Here is a 6311-nt window from a genome sequence, read left to right as displayed (position 1 = left end):
CATGCCTGTAGTCCTAGCTACTTGGGAGGCTAAGGCAGGAGTTTTGCCTGAGCCCAGGAGTTTGAGGTTGCTGGGAGCTAGACTGACCCCACAGCACTCTAGCCCAGGCAACAAAGCAAGACTCTGTCAAAAAAAAAAAAAGAAAGAAAGAAAGAAAGAAAGAAAGAAAGAAAGAAAGAAAGAAAGAAAGAAAGAAAGAAAGAAAGAAAGAAAGAAAGAAAGAAAGAAAAAGAAAATATTAATGAGGGTTATCTCTGGGTGTTGAGATTGTATGATTTTTAAGTTAAAAAAAAACAAAGTGGGCAAAAGAGTTGAACAGGCAGTTCACAAAGAAAGATATGCCAATAAGCACATGGAAAAGCACTCAACATCATTAGTCATGAAGGAAATGAAAATTAAAGCATAATGAGATACCGCTACTGATAGCACCAACTGTTGGCAAGAATGTGGAGCAATAAGAACCTGCATGCATTACTGATAGGAATGTAAAATTGTACAACCAGTTTGAAAATTGGTCTGGCAGTTTTTCATAAAGTTAAACATGCTCCTACCCTATGACTTAGCAAATACACTTCTAGGTATTTACCTAGGAGAAATGAAAACATTTGGACACAGAAAAGACTTGTACATGACTGTTCATAGCAGTTTTATTCATAACACTGAATACTCCAGGAAGAAAATCAGATTTTACAAAACTCTACCTTATTCTTTTCTCTTTTCCCAACCTTGGCCTCAACAATGAGACTAACAACAAACTAGAAGCATCTCAAATGTCCATCTGCAGGAGAATAAATGGACAAAATGGGTATGTCCATGCAATAGAATACTGTTCAGCACTACTTCATGATTCCATTTATATGAAGCTCTGAAACAAGCAAAACCCATCTATGGCAAAAGAAGTCAGAACAGTGGTTTCTAGTGGGATAGGGGATGGGCAGGGATTGACTGGGATTGGGCACAATGGATATTTGGGGAATTATGGCAATATTGTATATCTTAATGAGGTATGAGTTACACAGATGTATACAACTGTTGAAACTCATCCAACTGTATACTTAAGGTCAGTCATTTCACCATATACATGGTATAAATTATACTTCAATAAACTTGGGGAAAATTAAAAAAGAAAGAAAATGGAAATATTTTTATTATGTAAATTTTCAAACACACAAAAAATGCCGTATGCAAGTATACAATGAGAAGCACTCCACCATGTTTGAGTAATCACTTGCTAACTTGGATTATTGGCAATAAATTGCTTAAGATACATGTCACAACTCTTCCCCACATGTCTGTGAGGCAAGAATGATGTGTGTTCACTTTCTTTTTTTTTCCTTTTTTTAACAGCATTGCTATATCCATAATGTGTTCACTTTCTAATGAAAGGCTTTTTTTTTCCCTTGAGAGGTCTCACGGTTTGAGTAATGGTAGTATTTTCTTGCCTTCCCAGGGATTTCAATGGAATGTCAGAATTTGACCCACTGAGATCTACAGAAAAAAACCCCATCATTTTCAAATACCAGCAGGGCTTCATCTTTTAGGGCTTCTTTTAGGGCTTTTCACCAGTCAACATGGCCTTTTAGGAGGAAACAACCGGGATTGATTGATTGATTTTAAAATAAGCTCAATATTTTTGCCATTTCACCAAGTGAAGAATGACAGTGACTATTTATGCTACACTTTTCTTCATTCATGTTTTGGGAGATGAATGAATGGAGGGAATGAGGGAGACCTGGGCCAGCATGCTGTTTTTACCACCAAGTATTTCCTATGTGACCTCGAATAAATTTCTTGATCTTTCTGACCCTCAGTTTCCACATCAGTAGGCATGAGAACACCTATCTCAAAGTGTCATAGTGAAGATTAAATACTGTCTGTGAAAATGTCTTGACATATGCCAGGAGCCCAGTAAATATCACTACCTACCTTTACTCTTTCATACATAAGGTTTCCTCCTCCACACTCCAGAGGTAGGTACAACTCTGAAATTTGGACATTCTATGGGGAACTCCTGCAAGTCCAATTTGACTTTTTTTACAGGTGAGGTGGGGATGGGTGGGTCAGAGTGAGTGGGGTTGGGGGGGGGGGTGCTGAGAGATCCTCACCTTTTATCCCCCTGAAACATTTGTATAACACCCAGTGATGAACATATGTTTTGTGCTCCCTATTTTTCTCTGTGAAAGAGCATGTAGAAAGCCATTTCTTGTTGTTGTTGTTGTGTTTGGTTTCTTGTGCTCACCGGGAAGCATTGCTCTTGGTCTCGGCTGCTGCGTGGGAGGGCAGCCCTCCTGGGAGCGGGTGGCGGAGCCTGCGTCAGCACGGGCTGCAGCGGTGGCTCCAGCTCTGCGAACAATGCTGCCCAGTGTGAGCACGGGAGGCCCGGCATGTGGAGACCTCTCTCCTGCAGCCAAACGCAGGCTCTCTGCCCTTCCTTCAGTTTTGTTTCAAGATAGGGTCCAGTTTGCCTTTGTCACCCCCTGCAGGGCCACCAGCCTTCCTTCACTGTGGAGCCTTGCCAGTTCTCTTTGGTAAATGACCTGCGAGGCCCGTGCTGAGAAGAAGGAAGAGCAAGGTAAAGGGCTCTGAAATCAGACTTTCTTCCTGGGATGTCCAGTGTTACCCATGCAGAAGGGGTAGGGCGGCACTAAGGTGTGAGCTGGAAGCTTTGTAGGCTAAAGTTTGTAGAAAAAGCTTGGTTGGTTCATTTCGATCACTATTTACAAATTCTTTACGTTAAGTGTTTAAGCTTTCCAAACTTTAAAAAAAAAAATCAGTTTCAGAGTGTTAAAAAAAAAAAAGCATTGGCCATTCATACAGCACGTCATAAGGTTATATTTCACTAAATCTTTACAATTACTCTGCAAAGTAGGCAATGTTAGCATCCCTCATTTTGCAATGACGAAATTAAGGCTCAAAGGGGTTGTGTGCTTGCTTGTTATTATATAGACCAGGGATCCTCAAACTTTTTAAACAAGGGGCCAGTTCACTGTCCCTCAGACCATTGGAGGTCTGGACTATAGTTTTTTTAAAAAAAACTATGAACAAATTCCTATGCACACTGCACGTATCTTATTTTGAAGTAAAAAAACAAACAGGCGGCCAGGCGAGGTGGCTCACGCCTGTAATCCTAGCACTCTGGGAGGCCGAGGCGGGAGGATCGCTCGAGGTCAGGAGTTCGAAACCAGCCTGAGCAACAGCGAGACCCCGTCTCTACTATAAATAGAAAGAAATTAATTGGCCAACTAATATATATAGAAAAAATTAGCCGGGCATGGTGGCGCATGTCTGTAGTCCCAGCTACTCGGGAGGATGAGGCAGCAGGATTGCTTGAGCCCAGGAGTTTGAGGTTGCTGTGAGCTAGGTTGACTGACGCCATGGCACTTACTCTAGCCTGGGCAGCAAAGCGAGACTCTGTCTCAAAAAAAAACAAACCAAACCAAAACAAAACAAAATAATGGGCAAAAACACCTGCATGTGGCCTAAGGGCTGTAGTTTGAGGATGCCTGATATAGACTGTAAGGAATAAAACCAAGTCTTGAACCCTGGCCTCCCAGCTCCAAATCTTTTCCTACTAGACCAGCCTTCGAGGCGGGGTGCCAGTTCTAGTGTTTTTGAGAACAGCACTAGTTGATTGGCCCACAGAAAACAAGCCTTGGGGTCATCTTCCCTGAAGTACAGCCTGTGATACTGGGGATTGGTGAGCGATGAGGAGATGGGGAGATGTAGGAACCAGACATGAGATGCTGCACATGAAAGTCACAGCATTCGCTCTCAGGACAAGGATTCAAGACCAGCCTCCCAGGGACCCTCCCGAGTTGGATCCTCTTTTACACATCTCCTTTCTAAGGTTCCATCTCTTTTCCAGCCTGGGAAGAACCCATGAAGAATGGAAAGCAAAGAAAAGCAGACACACCTATCGTTTCTAGAATGCGTTGAAAGGATCATCAAAATGAGGAAGAAATTCACAGAGGTACGGCCAGAGTGCCACATAATTTTTTTTTTTTTTGAGGTTAAAAACGCTGTGTTGGCCAGGTGTGGTGGCTCACGCCTGTAATCCTAGCTCTCTGGGAGGCCGAGGCGGGCGGATTGCTCGAGGTCAAGAGTTCAAAACCAGCCTGAGCAAGAGCAAGACCCCGTCTCTACTATAAATGGAAAGAAATTAATTGGCCAACTAAAAATATATACAAAAAATTAGCCGGGCATGGTGGCGCATGCCTGTAGTCCCAGCTACTCAGGAGGCTGAGGCAGGAGGATGGCTTGAGCCCAGGAGTTTGAGGTTGCTGTGAGCTAGGCTGATGCCACGGCACTCACTTTAGCCTGGGCAACAAAGTGAGACTCTGTCTCAAAAAAAACAAAAAACAAAACAAAAAAATAACGCTGTGTTTCAGAAGCAGAGAGTAGAATGGTGGTTGCCAGGGGCTGGGGGGTGGTGGGAAATGGGGAGATGTCAGTCAAAGGGTACAAAGTTTCCATATGCAGGATGAACAAGTTCTGGAGACCTAATAATATATGGCATGCTGACCAATAATATGCTAGTGCATACCTGAAATTTGCCAGGAGAGTAGATTTTAAACGTTCTCACCACAAAAAAAGAATGGTAACTATGTGAGGTGATGGATATGTTAATTAGCTAGATCATGGTAATCATTTCACAATATGTACTTATATCCAAACATCATGTTGCACACCTTAAATATATACAATTTTCTTTCTTCAATTATACCTCAATAAAGCTAGGAAAAATATATGACCCTTTGTAATAGACTAAGAAATTACATAGCCATACCTGACTATGCATTCAGCAAAGCTTTTTTTTTTTTTTTTTTTTTTTTTTTTGAGACAGAGTCTCGCTTTGTTGCCCAGGCTAGAGTGAGTGCCGTGGCGTCAGCCTAGCTCACAGCAACCTCAGACTCCTGAGCTCAAGCAATCCTGCTGCCTCAGCCTCCTGAGTAGCTGGGACTACAGGCATGCGCCACCATGCCAGGCTAATTTTTTCTATATGTATTAGTTGGTCAATTAATTTCTTTCTATTTATAGTAGAGACGGGATCTCCCTCTTGCTCAGGCTGGTTTTGACCTCCTGACTTCGAGTGATCCGCCCGCCTTGGCCTCCCAGAGTGCTAGGATTACAGGCGTGAGCCACCATGCCCAGCCAGCAAAGTTTTAAAATATATTTCTATTTTATTACTCACAAGAGCACCTCCATGCATTTAAAATTATTCTTCAATGTGGAGAAAACAAAACACTGTCCTACTGAGCACAAAGCTTAATTTTTTTGTCAGCCCAGTTTATTTTTGTTAGCAGTGCTAACCACTGAAATGATTTCTTTCGCAGAGAATTTTCCAGTAAACCTCTCAGATCATTGCAAACTTCCTGTTCCCAACCGTGGTTCCTCTTCTCGGCCGCTCATTCCAGGCAGCGGGAGAGCTCATAATCAGCAGAAAATTAACTCGGCAGGGTGTGCGCTGAAGCGCATGGACTTCCACGGGAAGGAAGTTTTCATTTTGTTTTCTTTTGTTTTTATGAAACATTGCTTTTTACTTGTGGTGTGCCTTTCGAAATTAAGGATTATTTTTTTGAAGGTAGAGACTTTTTGGTTTAGCCCAGTTCTCAACACCTGGACCACATTCAATACATATTGTTGAATTGAATGTTTAATATGTGCTTCTCTTTGATCAAATAAAGAATATTTTATGGGATTTTTCATTTCAGCTGAGCTTATAGGAATAGGCGATCTTTGGAAATTAGGGAAATCACTTCTTAGCGGCTGTGATCCAAGTTTAAATTCTGGGTCCTTGAGCATACATTTAAAACAAGGGCCTTTGACCCTTCGTGAAGTACAAAATAAGCACATAGCTAATGTAAACTTCCTCTGAAATCAGTGGTTATCAGGCTTGGCTGCAGAGTGCAATCACCTGGAGCAGGACATGGGGTAGGATTTTTTTTGCAAATACTGCTGCCTGGATCTCAGACCCAGAAATTTTTCGTGTGGTTGATCTAATCTACAGCCTGGCCTTCGGGGTTTTTAAAGGCTTCCCAGGAGAGCCTAATGGATACCAAAGCTGAGTATCGTCTTAAATGAATGAACACATTTAATCAGCACTTACTGAGAACCAGGTACTGTGCTAGGTGTCTGTTATCTCTTATTTTACTAATGTGGAAGCTAGGACTCATAGAAGTGATTTTCTCACCATCTACAGAGCAGATAAGTGTTAAACTTGGAAAGAAACAAAACAAAACACAAAAACCCAACAGTCCTATGACCTCATATTCTTTTTGCCATTTGCATCGTATTGATATTAGTTAAAGGAT

The 6311-nt window shown here is 41.9% G+C and overlaps 1 long non-coding RNA gene across 1 annotated transcript; it reads left to right on the top strand.

The window, feature by feature from the left end:
- The first annotated feature begins 2364 nt into the window (after positions 1–2364).
- On the top strand, positions 2365–6064 carry LOC105869219 (uncharacterized). The gene is made up of 3 exons (XR_002223860.2): positions 2365–2572; positions 3866–3970; positions 5334–6064. It is a non-coding gene; the product is annotated as an uncharacterized LOC105869219 (long non-coding RNA).
- Positions 6065–6311: the final 247 nt, after the last annotated feature.

This window comes from Microcebus murinus, chromosome 5, assembly GCF_040939455.1.
Source record: "Microcebus murinus isolate Inina chromosome 5, M.murinus_Inina_mat1.0, whole genome shotgun sequence".
NCBI lineage: Eukaryota > Metazoa > Chordata > Mammalia > Primates > Cheirogaleidae > Microcebus > Microcebus murinus.
This window is presented reverse-complemented; position numbering and strand designations above follow the sequence as displayed.